The following is a 21,308-nucleotide window of genomic DNA, read 5'->3' as shown; positions in this document are numbered from 1 at the left end:
CAATTGTAGTTTCTTCTGGTGCTTTTACAAGACAATCCTGGATCCCAAATCTTGTGCTTAGGGATTTGTCTAACCCTTGTAGCATTCCAGAGTGCCTAGTCCAGGAATGCATGTGGTTTTCCCTACTTAGTAGTTGTATTCCAGTGAAATAAAACTTGTGACTTGACCAGCCTCAAAACTGCAAATCAAACTTTTCTAATAACTGTAGAGCTCAACTTCACTCCTAAAAACAATGAAATTTACAACTAAAGGCTGAGAAATCTTCAAGCAAATGGACAGTAAACTTTCAAAAAGATATCCTACCCCAGAAGACAAAGAGGAGGCCATATCAAGAGATAGGAGGGGCTACTACATGATATAAGCAACCCCATACCTCCCAGGTGGGAAGCCCCATGGACTGGAAAGTAACTGTTTCACAGAGATTCACCTACAGGAGTGAGAGTTCTGAGCCCCACATCAAACTACCACATGTGGGGATGTGGCACTGGGAGAAAGAGCCCCCAGAGCATCTGGCATTGAAGGCCAGTGGGGCTTGTGCACAAGAGCTCCACAGGACTGGATGAAATGGAGACCCCATTATTAAAAGGCACACATGAACTTTCACGTATACTGCGTCCAAGGGCAAAGCAAAGTCTCCATAGGAATCTGGGACAAACCTGACTGCAGTTCTTGGGGGACCTCCTGGGAAAACAGGGGTGAATGTGGCTTCTTGTGGGGGAAGGACATTGGAAGCAAAGCTCTTGGGAATATCCAACAGCTTGCTGTTCTCTGGACTGGCCATTTTGGGAAAATCTGGCCCCTCCCATCAGCACTGAGAAGCCCCAGTCCAAATAACAATCCAGGTGGGATCACTGCCCCGCCCAACAGTAAATAGGCTGCCCTAAGGCCCCCCCAGGCACACAGCTGCCTCTAATCTCACCCAGAGACGAAACCCACCCACCAGAGGGATAGGAATCAGTTCCACCTACCAGTGGGCAGGCATCAGTCCCTCCCATCAGGAAGTGCACAGCAAGCTGCATACCAGCTTCAGCCACAGGGGGGCAGAGACTAGAAGTAAGAGAGGCTACAACTCTAGTATCTGTAAAAAGGTCACCACACCAAAAACCTATAAAAATGAAAAGACAGAGAACTATAACTCAGATGAGGGAGAAGGAAAAAAATCCAGAAAAAGTGCTAAGTGGTCAGGAGATTCTCAGCCTCCAGAAAAAAAGACTTTAGACAGTTGATGCCGAAGATGATGCAAGACATTGGAAATAAACTGGAGGCAAAGATGGATAACTTACAGGAAACACTGTCCAAAGAGATACAAGATATAAAACTTAAGCAATCAGAGATGCAAAATACAGTAACTGAAATAAAAAAATTCACTAGAAGCAGCTAACAGCAGAATACAGGAGGCAGAAGAACGAATAAGCAAGGTGTGGGACAGATCACTGGAAATTACAGATGTGGAACAGAAAAGAGAAAAAAGATTGAAAACAAACTAAGAGAGTCTCAGAGAACTCTGGGATGACATTAAAAGCACCAACATCTGTATTACAGGGGTGCCAGAAGGAGAAGACAGAGAGAAGGGGACAGAAAAAATATTCAGAGGTAATAGCTGAAAACTTCTGTAACATGGGAAAGGAACCACTCACTCAAATTCAGGAAGTGCAACGAGTACCATATAAAATAAACCCAAGGAGGAACACCCTGAGACACATATTAACCAAACTGACCAAGATTAAATACAAAGAGAAAATCTTGAAAGCAGCTAGGGAAAAGAAACAAGTAACATACAAGGGAACCCCAATAAGGTTATTGGCAGATTTTTCAGCAGAAACTCTGAAGTCCAGAAGGGAGTGTCATGATATACTTAACGTGATGAAAGGAAAAAACCTCCAACCAAGATTACTTTACCCAGCAAGGCTCCTATTCAGATTTGAAGGAGAAATCAAAAGCTTTACAGATAAGCAAAAACTAAGAGAATTCAGCAACACTAAACCAGCTTTGCTACAAATACTAAAGGAACTTCTCTAAGCAGAAAAGAAAAGGCTGCAACCAGAAACAAAAATACTACAAATGACAAGGTCACTGGTAAAGTTATATATACATTAAAGATATGAAATCATCCACGTACAATTATGCCACCAAAATCAGAAATCATGAGAAGAGGAGGGTACAAATGGAGGACAATGGAGACACACTTGCAGTTAAGAAACCAACAACTTAAAACAATCTCATGTATTTATATAGACTCATGTCAAAACTTCAGAGTAACTGCAAACCAAAAATCTATAATTGATACGGAAACAAATAAGAAAAATCAACTCAAATGCAACACTAAAGATAGTCATCAAACCACAAGAGAAGAAAGGAAGAAAAAAGATCAACAAAAACAAATCCAAAGCAATTAATAAAATAGCAATAAGAATATACATATCAATAATTACCTTAAATGTTAATGGACTAAATGCCCCAACCAAAAGAAATAGACTGGCTGAATGGATACAAAAACAAGACCCATGTATATGCTGTCTTCAAGAGGCCCACTTCTCTTCTAGGGACACATACAAACTGAAAGTGAGAGGATGGAAAAAAATATTCCATGCAAATGGGAATCAAAAGAAAGCTGGAGTAGCAATACTCATATCAGACAAAACAGACTTTAAAATGAGGAATATTTTAATGGACAAGGAAGGTCACTACTGAATGATCAAAGTATAACTCCAAGAAGAAGATATAACAAGTTTAAATATCTATGCACCCAACATAGGTTCACCACAATATATAAGGCAACTGCTAACAACCTTAAAAGGAGAAATAAACAATAACACAATAACAGTTGGGGACTTTAACACCCCACTTACAGCAATGGATAGACCATCCAGACAGACAATCAGTAAGGAAACACAGGCCCTGAATGAAGCATTAGACCAGATAGACTTAATAGATATTTATAGGACATTCCATCCAAAAGCAACAGAATACACATTCTTCTCAAGTGCACATGGAACATTCTCTAAGATTGATCACAACCTGGGCTACATATCAAATCTCAGTTACTTTAAGAAAATTGAAATCCTGTCAAGCATCTTTTCTGACCACGATGCTATACGACTGGAAATCAACAACAAGAAAGAAACTGCAAAAAACACAAACACGTGGAGACACAACAACATGCTACTAAACAACCAATGGATCACTGAAGAAAAAAAAGAGGAAAGTAAAAAATACCTAGAAGCCAATGACAAGGAAGATAGGACTCCAAAACCTATGGGATACAGCAAAAGCTATTCTAAGAGAGAATTTTGTAGCAATACAAGCCCACCTCAGGAAACAACAAAAAGTTCAAATAAACAAGCTACTTTACGTCTAAAGCAGCTTGAGAGAGAACAGACAAGACCTAAAGTTAGCAGAAGGAAAGAAATCATAAAGATCCGAGCAGAAATCAATGAAATAGAAACCAAAAAAACCGTAGAAATGATCAGTCAAGCCAAAAGCTTATTCTTTGAAAAGATCAACAAAATGAATAAACCCCTAGCCAAACTTATCAAGCAAAAAAGAGAGAGGACTCAGAACAATAAAATTAGAGATGAAAAAGGAGAAATAACAACAGACGTTGCAGAAATATAAAGGATCATAAGAGACTACCATATGCCACTATATGCCAATAAAACGGAAAACCTAGAAGAAATGGACACATTCTTAGAAAAGTACAATCTTTCAAGACTAAACCAAGATGAAATAGAAAAGATGAATGGACCAATCACAAGTACTGAAACTGAAACTGTGATTAAAAAACATCCAACAAGAAAAGTCCAGGACCAAATGGCTTTAACACCTATCCTTCTGAAACTATTCCAAAAAATTGAAGAGGATGGGAAACTCCCACACTCAGTCTATGAGGCCACCAACACCCTGATACCAAAACCAGACAAAGATACCACAGAAAAAGAAAATTACAGGCCAATTTCAATGATGAACATTGATGCAAAAATCCTCAACAAAATACTAGCAAACCATATCCAACAACACATTAAAAGGATTGTACATCATGATCAAGTGAGATTTATCCCAGGGAAACAAGGATTCTTCGATATACACAAATCAGTCAGTGTGATACACCACATTAACAAACTGAAGAATAAAAAACATGTGGTCTTCTCAATAGATGCAGAAAAAGCCTTTGACAAAATCCAACACCCATTTCTGATAAAAACCCTTCAGAAAGTAGGCATAGAGGGAAACTATCTCAACATAATAATGGCCATATATGACAAACCCACAGCAAACATCATTCTCAATGTTGAAAAGCTGAAAGAATTCCCACTGAGATCAGGAGCAAGACAAGGATGTCCACTCTCACCACTAATACTCAACATACTTTTGGAACTCCTGGCCTCAGCAATCAGGGAAGAAAAAGATATAAAAAGAATCCAAACTGGAAAGGAAGAAGTAAAACTATCATTATTTGCAGATGACATGATACTATACCTAGAGAATCCTAAAGTCTCTACCAGAAAACTGTTAGAGCTCATCAAATTAATACACAGATATCGATGGTATTTCTTTATACTAACAATGAAAGATCAGAAAGAAAATTAGGGAAGCAATCCCGCTTACCATCACATCCAAAAGAATAAAATACCTAGAAGGAAACCTACCTAAAGAGACAAAAGACCTGTACTATGAAAATTATGACACTGATAAAAGAAATCAAAGATGACAAAAAAAGATGGAAAGACATACCACGCTCTTGAATTGGAAGTGTCAATATTATCAAAATGACTATACTACTCAGGGCAATCTACAGATTCAATGCAATCCTTATCAAATTACCAAGGACATTTTTCACAGAACTCGAACAGAATATTTTAAAATTTGTTTGGAAGCACAAAAGACCCAGAATAGCTAAGGACATCCTGAAAAAGAAAAATGGAGCGGGAGGATTCAGGCTCCCTGACTTCAGACTATACTACAAAGCAACCATCATCAAAACTGCATGGTACTGGCACAAAGACAGAAATACGGATCAGTGAAACAGGATAGAAAGCCCAGAATTAAACCCACGCACCTACAGCCAACTAATCTATGACAAAGGAGGCAAAGATGTACAATGGAGAAAGGACAGTTTGTTCAGTAAGTGGTGCTGGGAAAACTGGACAGCCACATGGAGAAGAATGAAATTAGGACACTCCCTAACACCATACACAAAAATAAACTCAAAATGGGTTAAAGACCTAGATATAAGAGCAGATACTATAAAACTCTTAGAGCAAAACATAGGCCAAAAAAACACTCTCTGACATAAACGACAGCAACGTCTTCTCAGATCCACCTCTTAGAGTACTGACAACAAAAACAAAAATAAACAAATGGGACCTACTCAAACTTCAAAGTTCTGCACAGCAAAGGAAATCCTAAACAAAACGAAAAGACAACCCACAGAATGGGGGAAAATCTTTGCAAGTGAATCAACTGACAAGGGATTGATCTCCAAAATTTACAAACAACTTCTGCAGCTTCATACCAAAAAAAACAAACAACCCCATCGACAAATGGACCGAAGATCTAAACAGACAATTCTCCAAAGAAGACATATGGATGGCCAAAAAACACATGGAAAGATGTTCAACATCACTCATTATTAGAGAAATGCAAATCAAAACCACTATGAGGTACCACCTTACACCATCCAGAGTGGCCATCATCAAAAAGTCTACAAACAATAAGTGCTAGAGAGGGTGTGGAGAAAAAGGAACCCTCTTACACTGTTGGTGGGAATGTAAATTGGTGTAACCACTGTGGAAAACAGTATGGAGATTCCCAGAAAACCAAAAATAGAACCACCGTTTGATCCAGCAATCCCACTCCTGGGCATCTATTCAGAGAAAACCACGACTCCCAAAGACACATGTACTGCAATGTTCACTGCAACACTATTTGCGATAGCCAAGGCATGGAAACAACTTAAATGTCCATTGACAGTGGAGTGGATCAAGAAGATGAGATACATATACACAATGGAATATTTCTCAGCCATTTAAAAGGAATGAAATACCGGCATTTTTAGCAACATGGATGGACCTTTAAATTATTATGCAGAGTGAAGTCAGTCAGACAATGAGACACCAACATCAAATGCTTTCACTGACATTTGGAATCTGAAAAAAGGACACAGTGAACTTCTTTGCAGAACAGATTCTGACTCACAGACTTTGAAAAACTTATGGTTTCTGAAGGAGACAGGTCGGGGCTTGGGGGATGCACTGGGGTTGTGGGATGGAATCCTATAAAACTGGATCGTGATTATCATTGTACAAGTATAAGTGTAATAAATTCATTGAGTAATAAAAACAAACAAAAAAACTTTTCTCATAACTGTAGTTTACCTTTCATATTCTGCCAAGAGCATGGCAAGAAATATTAATGAAACTTTTATTTTTTGTCTTTTTAGGGCTGTACTCATTACATACGGAGATTCCCAGGCTAAGGTTGAATCAGAGCTATAGCTGCTGGCCTACACCACAGCCACAGTAATGCAGGATCCGACCCATGTCTGCAGTCTACACCACAGCTCATGGCAATGCTGGATCCTTAACCCACTGAATGAGGCCAGGGATTGAAACTGCATCCTCATGGACGCTAGTCAGAGTCATTTCTGCTGAGCCTCAATGGGAACACCTAATGAAATTTTATATTGATAGATACCATAGAAAGCATTTGGTAAAATCTTTTAACTCATTCATAGATTTCCAACAAAATATCCCAAACATATTTTTCTCAAAATATGATAGAAGTTGCACACTTCCAGATGGGTATGCAGACCACCAGTCTGTACTCAAGTTTGCTGCTTCTTTCAGTTCAAGACCAGCAACAGTTCTTTGCCTCCATGGAGCAGTGCAGAGAATGTCTTAGAACCACTGGATCTTATAACTAGAAAGGGATGAAATAATTTTGTTCAAAAGTCTGAGGACATCAGTGTCATTTGCAGCAACAAAAATGGAACTAGAGACTCTCATAGTGAAGTAAGTCAGAAAGAGAAAGACAGATACCATATGATATCATTTATATGTGATGTCTAAAATATGGCATGGCATAAATGATCTATCGACAAAACAGAAAAGATCATGGACATGTAGGACAGACTCGTGTTTGCAAGTGGGGAGGGGGAGGGAGTGTGATGGATTGGGAATCTGGGGTTAGTAGATGAAAACTCTTGCATTTCGAGTGGACAGGCAATGAGATCCTGCTCAATAGCACGGGGACGTGTACATCTAATCACTTATAATAGAGAATAATGTAAGAAAAAGGATTTATATATATGTATGACTGGGTCACTTTGCTGTAAGACAGAAATTGACAGACCACTGTAAATCAATCATAATAAAAAATTTTTTTCAAAAGTCTGAGGACAGCAGGTGGTCCTCAGGTAGAGGAGCCAGAACTGTTACCTGGAGCCTCTGAGTCCCAGCAGCTGTGACATGTAGCAGAGGCACAGCCCTCTCCTCATACTTGTGCCCAGGGCCACTGCCACACAGGGGTTAAAGCTGCCATTTCCACTAGCTGACTGTGTCACCTTATCTAGTCAGGTAGCTTTCTTAGGACTCCACTCCAGTCCCTTCCTAGTTCCAGGAGAGAATGGATGGTATAATTTCTCATATTGCCTCCAATGAGAAAGTTTTGTAATTTGATCAGCAACTCTGCACTCAAATACTGTACTGTCTAAACTAAATAGCTAAATGCAAATAAATCCTTTCATATTGTGAATACCCAGCCTTGCCTATTAAATATTTCATCTCTCCAAGTTACGCGTGTGCTGGTGTCAAAATAAACAGAAGAAGGTAGCTTTCCTGGTGTTACGTATTTTGGTTGCTGAGTATTCTCATTTTTAGTGAATTCACAATATTTTATCCTTGTTTTTTTTAGCCCATCACTGCAGAGGTCAGACTTTACAAGCAACACAGTAAAAGCTGAGCCATCTGTGTTACACTCTGGAGAATGACCATACAGGAAACCACATCTCCCTAAGCAATGAGATCACACACCCATGGGTCTTGGACGTTAGGGAATAAAAGTTCAGAATGACAGGGACGTCCTGTTGCAACAAAGTAGGAGTAGGACTCAGAGCCTGGGGAAGGTGTTTCCGGGGTCTACCTACAGCTGTTTCTCCTCATTTATGGGCACAAAGGGGAAAATCCTCCTGTAAGAAGTTGGGCATGACCACGTGACAAGTTTGGACTGAGCATATGTGCACAGAAGTCATTACCAAGCTGTAATTGCTGCTGCTGGATCCTCCCACCCTTGGAGGGGACCCAAGTGACAATGCGTACCTGACAGTGCAGGTAAAAAAGGGCGGTGTCCAGATCAGACATGGCTGCTGGCCATCCTGCCAGGCCAGCAAATCACCTTGTACCACAGTGAGCCCAACTACCTGAGGAGTAAACTGCGGGGGTGTGACGGCAGTGAGATTCTGGGGTCCATTCCTCCTCCAAAGGCACCTTTGCCCACCCTCACTGGTTCCTCATCACCCACTGTTGCCTCTAGTTCCAACCCTGTGATAGCCGTTCAAGAGTCTTCTCTATCTGGATCCTGAAAACTTCTTAGGAAATCTTGATTGTACCAACGATCTGAGCACCTGCAGCTTGTGCTCCGTGACACAGTGATTTCCACCAAACCACCATGCTGACCCTCTAGGAGGAGTTATTCTTTCTTTAGTTTTGCGTCCTGCTTTCCAAATCTGTACGGATTCCATAAAAATACTTAAGACATTTTCCTTCAACTTCAACTAGATCACCTGATACAGAGAGTGAAAGTTGACATCGACCAGTTAGAACATGAAATAAATTGATTATGAAGCTAACTGTAAGGTGTTCGAAACTCATCTTTGCATTGAGAGACCATGCAGGAGCAATGCCTCTGTACCTTCATACAGAGGGTATGTGACCATAGAATTAAAGAGACGAAAGGACAAGGTTTCATACTTCAGTCTGGAGACGTATCAGCAAACTCCCCTGGCAGGTGGAAGCTTTATGAATACTGAGCAACTTTTCTTCATCGTGTTGAACGTTTCTCTGGCTTCCATATTTCAGGGCTGTTCTGGGTAATTTAGAATGCTGTTTATAGAAATGCATACAAGTTTTGCTGCTGGATGTCAGCTGAAAATAAACAGGAAGAAAACTTTGTTGCTATGTGAAGTGCACTTAAAGTATAATAATCTCCAATGTAAGATACGAAAGGGTGATGTTCAAGCTGATGTGGAAATGCACATTTTACGAAATGATTTCCTCAGGCACGCTGGGACTCGGTCTGGAATTTTTTTATCCCATGTTTGAGAGTCTTTGCTTTTGATACATCAAAATCAACACAAAACTTTCCCTGAAGTTTGTGAATTAGCAAGAAGAGATTTTTGCAGTAACATGGAAGATTTTCCAGGTGAGAGAGGCAGATGTGAAAGGTGGAAAAGCTTTCCTTTGATTTCTTTCATTTTTCTTTTCCCTGCATCCATTCACCCTGGGGATCCTCTTTTAGGGCACGTGTCTTGTAGTGAAAAATTATTATCAGTGGTAAGTACTCTTTGAGCTTTAAATGCTGGAATGGTACAGATTGAGGTTTATTTTGCAGTCTGTATTTGGGCAGTTATTAGTTGTGTGAATTAAGTTAGGTTACTTATCAATATGTCACTTATAAAAACTGAAGTTCGTAACTCATAATTTCTCATCCAATTCATGTTGGTTTGCATCTTTTGTTTTCTGTTTGCATTCTTCTGCTCCATTTATTTCATACTTTCAGTGATTCATTCTATAAAAGACACTAGTTGACAATAGATCTTCAAGCTGGTCTAAATTGTATTATATAATGTACATGAAATGCTATTTAATTGGGATTGTTTTAAACAAGTGAATCTACACTAATATGCATATATTAAAAAGTAAAAAGTGGAATTCCTGCTGTGGTATAGGGGATTAAGACTCCAACCACAGCAGCTCAGGTTGCTGCAGAGGCACAGGTGCAATTACCATGAGGTGCAGTGAGTTAAAGTATCCTGCACAGGTCGCGGCTGTGGCTCAGATTCAGTCCCAGGCCCAGGAATTTCCATGTGCTGTGGGTGCAGCTATTAAAAAAATAAAATTAAAATTAAAAAGAGGAGAAAGTACAAAAACATGAATGTGGAATATCCTGGAAAATGGAGCTATGAGTGACATAAATGTGCTTCTTTATTTTGTATATTCCCCAGCTTTCCTAAAGTGTTCAATTCAAACAATAATGTTTATAATCAGAGTTTTTTTCATACACATGTAATGTGTATAGACACAGCCTATGAGCCTCTGTTCTCAAATATTATCAGTAAATTATTTTTACCATTTTATTATTATTATTTTCTACTACACAGCATGGTGACCCAGTTACACATACCTGTACACATTCTTTTGTCTCACATTACATGTTCCATCATAAGTGACTAGACAGAGTTCCCAGCGCTACACAGCAGAATCCCATTGCTAATCCATCCCCAAGGCAACATTATACATCTATTAACCCCAAGCTCCCAGTCCATCCCACTCCTTCCCCTTCCCACTTGGCAACCACAAGTCTATTCTCCAAGTCCATGATTTTCTTTTCTGCAGAAAGGTTCCTTTTGTGCCATATATTAGATTCCAGATATAAGTGATATCATGTGGTATTTGTCTTTCTCTTCGTGACTTACTTCACTCAGTATGAGAGTCTCTAGTTCCATCCATCTGGCTTCAAATGGCATTATTTTGTTCTTTTTTATGGCGGAGTAGTATTCCATTGTGTATATATACCATATCTTCCTAATCCAATCATCTGTGGATGGACATTTGGGTTGATTCCATGTCTTGGCTATTGCGAATAGTGCTGCAATGAACATGTGGGTGAATGTGTCTTTTTCAAGGAAAGTTTTGTCTGGATATATGCCACAGAGTGGGACTGCTGGGTCATATGGTAGTTCTATGTATAGATTTCTAGGCACCTCCATACTGTTCTCCATAGTGGCTGTACCAGCTTACCTTCCCACCAACAGTACAGGAGGGTTCCCTTTTCTCCACACCTCCTCCAGCATTTGTTATTTGTGGAATTATTAATGATGGCCATTCAGACTGGTGTGAGCTGTAGCTCATGGTGGTTTTGATTAGCATTTCTCTAATAATTGGCAATGTTGAGCATTGTTTCAAAGTGCTTGTTGGCCATCTGTATATCTTCCTTGGAGAAACGTCTATTCAGGTCTTTTGCCCAGTTTTCCATTGGGTTATAGTAATTTCTTGAAGGTTGATGGTGTTCAGGTCAGGATCACTCTGTTCTTTGGCAGGGACTTGACAACCCTACAACAGCTAACCATCACAGCCACTGGCCTGCCCACCCATGTGACAGGTAGTCCTTCTCCACATGGTGGCCACACCCCCACACTGGCCTCCATGGGCATCTGGGAGGAACAGAGAGGGGAACTTACACCTGTGCCCTGCCCCTTCAGGACCACATGCAATGTCTGCCACGGCCTCACCACTGTCTCCTGGACCATTATCCCCTGCATTTCCCCATGTGTACCTCAAAATGTAAACAGAGTGGCTTTTGTAAAAGGCAGATCTTGCATCCCATCTTTTCTATGGCTGCCTTCCCCTTGCCTTCCAAAACTGCTGTGTCTCTGTGCCTTCCTGCTCCCATCTCTGCCTTCTTATAGCTACGGTGGGTTGTGTTGTGGTGGGTGGGGGTGGGGAGTGTCTTGGAAACAACTTGATAACATAACAGAGAAAACGTGTTATGTATTTTACTGACATAATAACTATTCCTGACTCTTCGCTTCACTGTGGAGAGTCAGGATTCCATATGGAGTCCATTTCTTTCTGGAAGGACTCCTATAACATTCTTATATTGCAGATCCATGGCTGATAGATTCTTTCAAATTTCACATAGTGAGATACTCATTCACTCTGTAGTAGAAATGAACAGTCTAATGGAAGCTGACAGCACTAACGGCCTGAACCTAGCCAGAACACAGATTGGGACTTGAATCCAGCCTAGAGCCAGATTGGGACTTAAACCCACAGTTTTAAATTAGAATCACTCACCCTGTGGCTGGACTCACTGAGGTTCAGGTTCTTTATGTCTCCATGAAGAAGGAATTCAGCAAGAGACAAAGTGATAGGCAAGAAATGGATTTATTAAGATAGGATGCTTGTGAGAGATGCAAGCGGGCAGGCAGATTCTGCCTGAGAATCTGGTGGGCTACAGTTTTATCACCCAGGGGGAGTGGGGGTTGGAAAGGCCTGCCTCTTCCTTTCTGCCTTAGTATCAAGTAAGATGTGTATTCAAATAAGCTGAAGGGCAGTCCTCAAACTCTTGCCCTTGGTCTGGATCCGAATGCAGGCCTCGTCCCATTCCCCGACCCAATGATCTGAGGCAATTCTTACACCTCCACTAGTCAAGCAAGCCTGCCTTGTTCTGATGGCTTTCTTGAACTTACAGTGATCTCCCAAAATTCTCCAGGTTTCCCTCTTTATATATGATCCCCATTGGGACTTCTGCAACCACCTGTGCCTACTCTATCCCTAACATAATGATGCACCCATTTGCATGAGTGATGGAATAATGCTGTGAACCCCACTGACACGAAGTCCAGCACTGTCAAATCTTATTTATAGGGGAGATGTGGGGGCTGGTGACCAGGTGTGTGGTGAGGTTTGGTCTTGAAGGGGCAGGAGAGAACTTTCTGGAGTGATACAAATGCATTTGTCTTATCTGGTTATAATCAACAAAATGCATGTTCATCGGGTGAACCCTAAGTCTAGCCCATGAAGAAACCCATTGGCAGGGGACTTTTACACTAAAAAAGCTAGAAATAGTAATATTTACTAATAAGATGAGGTGTGAAGATAATATGAAATTAAAGCTTAGTCATATCTTTCTGTATTTACCAAGTGTGCTGTTTATTAATATTTTTTTTAAATTTGACTTTATCATCATTACAGAAACAGGTAGGGGTATTGCTTTTTTGTCATGCAGACACATACATAGGCATTCATCAAAACTTGATATATTACTGCAAATACTGTGGCCTATTAAGAGTTTTTTATAATTGCAGACTTCACATGTGTGGTTCAGAGAAGTGTTTTCATTTTCTGCTTTGCAAAGTCAGTCACCTTTCAGGTAGAATCTGCGAATCAAATCTGCACTTATAACAGTGAAAGAAAACAACAGTAAAACTAATAGGAGCATTGGGAATTTTATGTCAGAAAATATTTCATGACATGCTCATGAAATTGATCTCATCAGAAATATGATCTAGGGAGATAATCTATAAACATCCTCATTATAAAAGAACAATGATTGATTTTTGAAGAATGTAAATCATTTGCAATTACTTAATCTATTTTTTTCTTTACCATCAATAATGTTCTTTCTTCCATGAAGAACAGACTTAAGGAATTTATTTTATATTTATAGAAAATAAATTTAAATTATTGCATATTTATAATAAATCCTTCAATCACTTCTGAGAATTTAAATATTTAAATATTTCCCAGAAACGTTTTAGGCAAATAAAACAAATTGAAGGAAAACACACATAGGTCACAAAATTCACATTTCCTGAAGTTGAAATCAGAGACTGTATAGATTTTTACATTTGCCTCATAAATCTGTTTCCTGAAAAATCTAGTAAGACATCCAAGATGACCATGGGGGCAAGTCAGCCACTGAGGCTGAAAGGAAATCAGTTAGCTTGATGGAAAGTATATTAACCTGTGATCAGGGTACATTTGGTTGGCTGAGCTGGAGCTCTGGCAGAGACCAAACACTCCTCTTTCCTGGTTATTCCTGTTCTCTCTGCTGAAGAATATTTACGTCCCCTGGTTCCTCTGGATCTTGGCGTGATAACGAGGAGTAAAGAGAGGCTTAGGTCAAGGAGGAAAGCATAGGAGAGAGGGGAGTGGGTTGGGGTGAGTAGCTGTTTGGGGGTTTGGCTTCCACAGCCAGAGCAGAGGTGGGCAGAGGACCAGACGTCACAGCAGACTTGGTCTGGGCCCTGGGATCTTTGTTGTTGACCTTGGGAGATTTGCTGTGGATCATAGCATAAACAGGAGCTCCCCTTTCATGCTCCAGCACCCGAGGCAGGGGATCTGGGGCACCAGGAGCCAGAGACCCTGTTTCCATGTGGTTTAAGGTTAATGTGAAATAAACTTCTGTAGGAAAACTGAGGGACTCCGTGTGGGTCTAATTTCCACTAATTATGCTATGGGAAGGTGCGCCTATAATAATCTGGGTAGAAAAGAAAGTCTTTGCTGAGCTTGTAGTAGCTGTGATGAAAGAATTGGGACACATTTCTTCCTTGCTAATACAACAGAGAGTATGTCTCTGTTAACACTTCTCTAGTCACTTAGTCTGTGATCCACAGGGAGCTGCGTCCATGTAGGGACCAGGTGTCCTTGTAAATGCTTCCAGGTGAATCTGAGGCACCTCAACATCATTTAAACCACTGCTCTGCATGTGTCACTTATACATAGGATATAAAAAAAGTCAAACTGGGGAGTTCCCATTATAGCTCAGCAGTAACGAACCCAACTGTTATCCGTGAGGACTCGGGTTCGATCTCTGGCCTCGCTCAATGGGTTAAGGATCCAGCATTGCTGTGAGCTGTGGTGTAGGTCACAGACGTGGTTCAGATCTGGCATTGCCGTGGCTGTGGTGTAGGCCAGCAGCTACAAGTCCGATTCAACCTTAACCTGGGAACTTCCACGGGTGCAGCCCTAAACACACACACACACACACACACACACACACGACAAGTGAAACTCACAGAAACAGTACAGAAGTAATTGCCAGGGGCTGGGAGGTGGGGGAAACAGAGAGGTTAGTCCAAGGGTACAAACCTTTAGCTCTGAGATGGGTAAGGTCTGAGGACTTAGTGTGCACCATGGTGACGATAGCTGTTAACACTGTCCTGTATACCTGAAGATTGCTATGAGTACAACTTAAGTGTTCTCACCAAAAAGAAAAAAAGTAACTATGTAAGGTGATGGTGTGTTAATTAACTAGATGGGGGGATCTTTTCACAGTGTATATAGATGTCAGATTGCCTTAAGTTACACTTTAAACATCTTACAGTTTTATATTATTATTCCTCAATAAAGTGGGAGTCACACAAAACCACAGGTTTACAGACTGACTTACAGTCAGTGTCAATGTTTCCAGGCATCTAGTGTTTTAAACACTGTATGTACTTGTGGGAAAGAGGTCCTGGAACAGTAAAGGGGTCTCAAAGCCCTGCATCCGATCAGGATCATATAATCTGAAGTCCTCTTATTGGCATCTGTACAGAATCCAGCACATCACCCTGGAACACACCCTGCCCTATTGTTTGTTTCCTTTGTCTATAAAACAAGAGCATAGTTAACTCACTAAGTTCTTGGTTTCTGTGAATCTCACCTTTGATAAGAGATCAGCCATTCCCTGTGTGTGTTGTCATTATCACTTAAAAAAAATTCAAATTTCTATCCTTCCCACTCATCATACTTTCTGTGGATTCATTCATTTAATTTTCTAGGTGAGATTAACATTCCCCTCTTTTGAGGGTGCACTGTTTGAAGTTAAATTTTGAAAGTTATTTGTGCTAACTGTAATAAATTTCTAATTGCTAGTTTATCCAACTTTTAAGGATGAAAAGAATATCAGAAGTGCTGGAATCACCATCACACTCCATTTTGTCTTCTTTTTTTGTCTTCAGATGGAGAACTCGACTTCTCCACTCCAGGCTGGCATATAACTGAACTGGAGACTGAACCCCCAGTTTAAATGCATCAACACGAGGAACAGAAACAATCCTGAAGGAATAGCCGACACTGGACTGTAACAGGTGTTCACTCTCTCCTTCTGTCAAGTTGGTAAGTGGACTATGCTTTGCACTGAGAGCTAGAGCTAGAACAATCACATCTCTCCAGTCCCTGGAATTCAGGGAAAAGTCAGGGAAGATGCTTTGTCGTATCTGATGTCATCAATTTCCTTTGCTTTTTGGAGATGTTGTTCTTGGCACAGAGAGAAGAACATTTTGTGATACAGTTCCTTAACTTTATCACTCATGGTCTGGTGTTCGTTTTTATCAAGGTTGAGACACAAACAGATTTTAATGGTTTTCCATCTGTGATATTACAGCCAACATGCACAGTAATTACGAATGTGTGCAGTCACTGTCTCTTCTCCAAGAACTTTCTGAGTTGTTGGGGGAAATGTCTGTCTCTATTGTGCTCCAGAACCTAAGAATCACAGAAGAGATTTAGGAAAGTAGGAAATGTTAAGACAGATGAAGAAAGTAAGTTTTGACACAGGATTATAAAGAAAATGTATCAAGAATACATTTTTCTCAACTATTTTCCTAATTAATCATGGAACTCAACCTTTGTTTTTAAGATCAAATATTTAATGCACTTAGTTATTTGTTTTAGAAAAACAGGAAAGCACATATTTATCATACACAAGATGAGTCTTTTAAGAGCATCATCACAGGGGGACATGGAAGGAGGCAAGGAATGCTAGTGTCACCTTCATCAGGGAGAGCTGACTGTGAGACTGAGACATCATAAATGATGAATTCTGCTAGCTAGAGGAAAGGCTATTTTCAGGAAAGGATGAGCTTACAGCACCCAATTGTCAGGGCATAAGAAGCACAGCGTGCTTGAAGCACAGCAAGAGTTGGGTGAAATGCAGCTGCTGTCCCTTGAGCCTGAAGACGCGAATGTGTGGCGTGTGGCCTAAGGCCCAGCAGACGTTTGAGGATGGGTGTGTGAGGACCGAGAGCCTGGCCTTCTTCCGATGGGCTCTTCAGCACAGATTGTCCACATGTGGGAGTGACAGGCTAAGTGCTCATTCATGAATGTGACTCTGCACCCACACCGGAGAGCATGGAACTAATGTTTCTCTGGGGGCTGCCTGAGTAGGCACTGGACACTGGGGTAAAGAGCCGACTCCTCCCACAGAGCGCACTCTTTTCCTGGCTTCCTGTGACGAAGGGCCATCCAGCTGCAGAGGGCAAGGCCAACCCAGGGTGGAGCAAGTTGGCAGGAAAGGAAAAGTAGGGCCAATGGTAGCGAGTGCGACTCCCACCCAGATGTCTCACATGCACGGCTCTCCCCAGCCTGTGCCTTGATTACAGTGTTACTTCTCCTTACAACCATCCTTTTGGAAGCATCTTTAGTACTTGCCTGATACTCGATTGGTACCCATCAGCTGAAAAAAGAATCCATGACAGTTACAAAGCATTAGAGGGGATAGTGCCGAATCTCGCTGCCAAGTGCACACTCAGCTCTGAAAGTCAGTCCTCAGGTGACATTTCCTTCAGCCAGAGCTTAGAGTCCATCCTCTTCATGTCTTTATTAATTCTCTGTGAATCTCAGGCGTGTCCAGAATAAGGGATGTATTCCTTCAGAGAGCATTCCAACAATCAGATGCACCTAAGAAGTAAGCAGCTTAGACTGGCACGTCGTGGTGAAAATACCCAAACTCCTTTGCCAGGGCAGAACTCCTCAATCTAAAGCTCAGCTAGTTTTATTTGTTTTAATGAAAATCATAGGTGTATAATTTACAAATTAATATCATTTGTTTACACGGCTCTTTTAGTCTATAGAGTATAAAAATGAAAAGGCCCTTTGCTATCATTTGCTTTTATTCGTGAAGAGGTTTAAAATATGTTCGGGAAGAAGAGCACATAAAAACGTAGCTTATATTTAGTGTGTTCTTGCTACATGCCACATAATAATAAAAGTTAGCACTTTTAAAGGTTGTTGAGCTAAATCCTTTCTCGTTTGTTATCTGATTCAAAACTGATACCAAAACCATGAGGAAAGTATTATTTTTATTCCAGTTTTACAGAGGAGTAAACTGGCTGTTAGGTAAATAAACTTTGCCCTGAGCTAGGTAGGCCTGGAATAACAGATTTTCTGATTCCAAATCTTAGCCATTCTTGACCCTCCCTCCCCCTTTACCTCCCTGTGTCTCCTCTACATTAGCAGGAATTGTGCAGGTAACACCACAGCTGCCTGTTTGGACCATAATAGTTGAGTCTCATCTAAAATTAACTGCATTTTGACATTTCAACAATTTACCATGGTGGGCAGTTAAAAATACCACTAGGAAACACTTTATTGTACCTCATATGGGATGTTGCTGAGGATAATATACAAATATTTTAAAAGCTATTTTTTTAATTTATTTTTTATTGTTATTTTCCCCAAAACACTTTTTTTTCCCCACTGTACAGCATGGGGACCCAGTTACACATACATGTATACATAATTTTTTCTCCCATTGTCGTGCTGCATTGTAAGTATCTGGACATAGTCCTCAGTGCTACAAAATGAGGTACCAAAATGGAAATGACTGGTTTCTTGGCTTTTAGTTTCAGTTAAGGAAATTGATTGAATCTTACATGAAAGTAATTTGTTGTGAAGATCCTGTGAACCATTTAGACAGGCATGCTTCCTGATTTCCCCTGGTAATTAGGAGGCTCTGAATCAAATCCATAGCCCATCATTATCAAATATGAAAGCTGAAAGGATGAATGGTGATGCTAACGTGCTTTGGCTTTTCTGATGTTTGCTTCATTTATTTTCTGCTTTGCTCAGATTACTTTGCCATAATTTTATTTTTTGTACTTGCATGTAATATTTGAAAGCTATCTTGAACAATTTTTAAAATGAAATTAAATAATTGATTCAGTAGTTGGGAAAAATCCCAGCCAGTATTGGGTGTTTTCATCTTTTTAAGATTTTAGTCTTCTTATTGGGCATCTACAAATTTATGCTTTTAATTTTCATATTCCTGGTGATAAATTAATTTCAGTGTATTGTCATCATCAGTCATTTTAATATCACTTTTTAATTTGTTATGAGAGGTCTGTTCATTTGTCTATTAAGTTAATTTTTAGTTTCACCAGTTTATAGAAAAATATATATTACATATTTACATATATAATAAACATAGAGAAATTGATTCCAGAATTCTAGATATAACATAAATCTAAAAGTGAAAGGAAAAACAAGTAGAAATCAAAATACACTACAAAAAGCATTACATCTGAAGGAAATTACCGGTGGATTATTTTAGAACATACCATAAAGAGAAACAATGTGTATGCATATTATTTGCTGGACTTTGATTGAGATGCATAGCCTGTATGTTAATTTGGAAAGAGTGGAAATCCTTATAATTTTGAGTCTATCAGCCACAACATGGTATATTACTCTGTACACTTAAGTTATCTGTATTTTGTCCCAATAGAGTTTTGCTGTTTCCAGGATACATTATTCTGATTTTAGGAAGAGTTGGATAGTTTTATCTCTGTGTGTTCTTTAGAAGACTTCGTGTAAGATTGCTGTGTTCCATTTCCCAAAAGATGAAAGACTTCGCCAGGGAAGCAATCTATGTCTGGGATTTACTCTGTGAAAAGATTTACTTATGGACTCAATTTTTTAAATATATCTTAGATTATTTAGGGTTTTTTTTTTTTTTTAACCTCTGTCAGCTTTGGCAGGTTGTATTGTTGAGAATCTATTTATTATCCCAAAATATCAACTCAGTTGGCGTTGAATTGTGCCTGATCTCCTTTCATCATCTTTCTGATGAGGATGTGGTCTGTCCCGCTCTCCATCACTCGTCACACTTGGACTCTGTCCTCATCACTTGATCAGTCTTGTTAGTGACTCATAATTGCATTAATCTTGTAAAAGTAACAGCTGGTGGCTTTATGGATGTTCTTTATATTTCCTTCTATTTCTTTGAGTTCTTTTTTATCTTCATTATTTCCATTTTACCAGTTTCCTTAGATTTAATTTGTTGGCCTTTTTCTAGCTACTATAGATGGCAAATGAAATTACTGATATTTCAGCCATTATTCTTTTCTCAAATTTGCCTTTGCGGCTACACATTCTCTCAGACAATAGCTTCAGCTGCTGAATTTCACAATATTTATATATTTAAAAAACATTTTTCTCCTCAACATGCAACTGCAGTTAAAATTAAGGGGTTAAAGTAAGTTCGATCACACAATTCAATCTGCCTCTGCTCTTCCCACAGGAAAAAAAGAAAGAAGGGAATAGGGGAGGGAAGGGAGAGAGGGAGAGAAACCACATTATATTCTAAATTCTATCCCAATTTTGGCATCAGATGACCTTCCCATTATAAGATCTTAGAATGAAAGATTTCTTCAATGCAGTTTAGTATGGGTTTAAAATTATTTCTTCTAGAAAAACAAAGGACAACAAATTTTCATTACATTTGTGTTTTTTGCTGAACAAAGAACTTGCAGTAAGTCTTACTGGGCTCATTGCCCAACAGCCTGGCTTCTTATGCTTCAGTAAAAACAAGCTGATATTCCTCAGGAGAGATAAGTCCCTTATGGCAACACCCAAAAGAATTTTTTTTAAAAAGAAAGAAACCAAACCACAGAATCCCAAATATGAAAACCTGTGTCTTTTTAGGGTTTGGGGGCAGAGAGACTTACTCCAAAGTGGGATCATTTCTGAGAAGCACTTGTGTCCTTTCCTTTTCTTCCCAATTCCTGGATCCAGGTCAGAAACATGGTGCCAGAGCCACGGGCAGGGCAGACCCACCTCCATCCCATCCCACTCCACCCCCACCAGCACTTGTTCCAGCACCATTGTAGACTCTGCTCCATGTTAAGAGAAGTCAATTTTCTTAGAAAAAGAGCCATCCATGTATGCATTACAAATGTAAAAAAAAAAAAAAAACCTGTTGTAATATGTGTGTATTTAGCATAAGATGGTTGATCATGAGACAGACATGACAAGATTTACACTGATTTCAGGGACTGAGAAAACATTCGCTTCACCAAAGGTCAGAGGCCACCACATGACACACATTCTCTCATGATTTTATATCATCATTATTTTATGCATCCATTAAATTAGTATTTTAAGTGGCTAATCCTTCCTGGGTGCTCTGCTGGGTGGTAGGATTCAGAGTGATGAAGGAGCAAAAGCATTCTCTCCCAGATAAACCCATTTTATGAGGAGGATTGGGTGGTGTCTAAGGTTCTGCAGTGTGAAATGAAGGTCAGCTGTGGTGGAGAAGTCACCATTTCAGTCACTGAGGACTGTGCGCCACAGTGGCCCTGGAGGCGTGTGTATACATACACCGGCCCCCAGTTCTCCCCCAGCTGCCCAGACAGAGGGATGGTGCAGGGATGGACGCACATGGACGTCTAAGGGGAAATGCAGATTAAATGAGGGCTATTCTCTCCCTCCCTTTCCTTAGAGCATTTACTTTAGAAAACTTGTAATTACTTTCTCTGTTTTATG

General features: G+C 40.0%; 1 long non-coding RNA gene across 7 annotated transcripts in view; it reads left to right on the top strand.

Annotated features, from left to right (window-relative positions):
* Positions 1 to 21,308, top strand: part of LOC110257104 (uncharacterized) — a 375,873-nt gene that overhangs the window by 178,474 nt on the left and 176,091 nt on the right. For 4 of the 7 annotated variants that reach the window (XR_014829736.1, XR_014829737.1, XR_014829735.1 and 1 more), the window contains exons 4-5: positions 7,912 to 9,417; positions 15,725 to 15,881. This is a non-coding gene — a long non-coding RNA (uncharacterized LOC110257104). Of the gene's footprint in view, positions 1 to 7,911; positions 9,418 to 15,724; positions 20,402 to 21,308 lie in introns of those variants that run through there. The other 3 variants (XR_014829738.1, XR_014829732.1, XR_014829740.1) reach the window with 2 other exon arrangements.

Source organism: Sus scrofa, chromosome 15, assembly GCF_054392235.1.
Source record: "Sus scrofa isolate SSC_HxYL_T2T_F1_AM1 chromosome 15, Sscrofa_HxYL_maternal_Yorkshire_Landrace_v2.0, whole genome shotgun sequence".
NCBI classification, from domain to species: Eukaryota; Metazoa; Chordata; class Mammalia; order Artiodactyla; family Suidae; genus Sus; species Sus scrofa.
The sequence above is the reverse complement of the archived record's forward strand: the minus strand, read 5'-3'. Positions and strand labels throughout refer to the sequence as shown.